The sequence below is a fragment of the Penaeus monodon genome, chromosome 15 (assembly GCF_015228065.2).
Source record: "Penaeus monodon isolate SGIC_2016 chromosome 15, NSTDA_Pmon_1, whole genome shotgun sequence".
In the NCBI taxonomy this organism is placed as follows: Eukaryota; Metazoa; Arthropoda; class Malacostraca; order Decapoda; family Penaeidae; genus Penaeus; species Penaeus monodon.
The window spans coordinates 15,596,837-15,597,673 of NC_051400.1; the positions used below are offsets into that span (position 1 = coordinate 15,596,837).

General features: G+C 32.9%; 1 pseudogene; it reads left to right on the forward strand.

Moving 5' to 3' along the window:
- LOC119581781 overlaps positions 1–837 on the forward strand; it is an 8,439-nt pseudogene that overhangs the window by 3,323 nt on the left and 4,279 nt on the right.

Consider the following 837-nt stretch of genomic DNA (forward strand, 5'->3'; position numbering starts at 1 on the left):
ATATGGAGTGTGTCTACTGGAAAGAAATGCAGTTATTATAATGTGTTTTCTCTGTATAGGCTATTTCATTCAAAAAAATTCTTTTCAGTTATATTAATTGCATGTCTAGAATCAACAATAAATAAAGTAACCAAAATTTATGCAATGCATTTATAATTTACACAACTTACATTATGACCTGAGAGCCAGTTGGTGTGCAAGTGCCTAAAAGAATTACTGCTAGGGTTTTGGTGCAAATGTACTGAGAGATTAAGCTAACAAACGATATAAAAAGATCACATACAATTTTACCAAGTCACTCACTGGCCATAGTTCTCCAAGGTTTAGTAAAGGTATCCTCAATAGTTGATAAAAGGGAGAGTCTGTGATATCTCTGATAATCAAATTTGGAATTAAAACAGGTTTTGCAAAAAAAGGAAACCTAGCTTGAATTTTTTTTATTGTTTATATTTAATGCCTTTTTTTTTTGCTATACTTTTTAATAATAGTAAGATCTTTTGTCATTCATTGCAGATGGCACGTAAGCGTGAAGAGAGAGCTATTAGAATGCACAGCGGGCAGCTCGGAAAGCCCGTGCTTCTCAAAAGTGGGCAAGACCCAAGCTTCGTTTCCTTGAAGCAGCAGTTGGCGGCCATGGGACTAACCCTAAGAGAAATACCTGGAGTGGGTTAGTCTTCACTGAGATATTTCGAATCTTTTATTTTTCTCTTTTTTATGATATAAAGCTATAATAATGTATATTTAAAATACCATGATTTACATAGTATCTGCATTTTTAATGTTTTATTTTGGAGGGATTTGTATTACTTGAAATATATATGTTAGAGTATACATAGG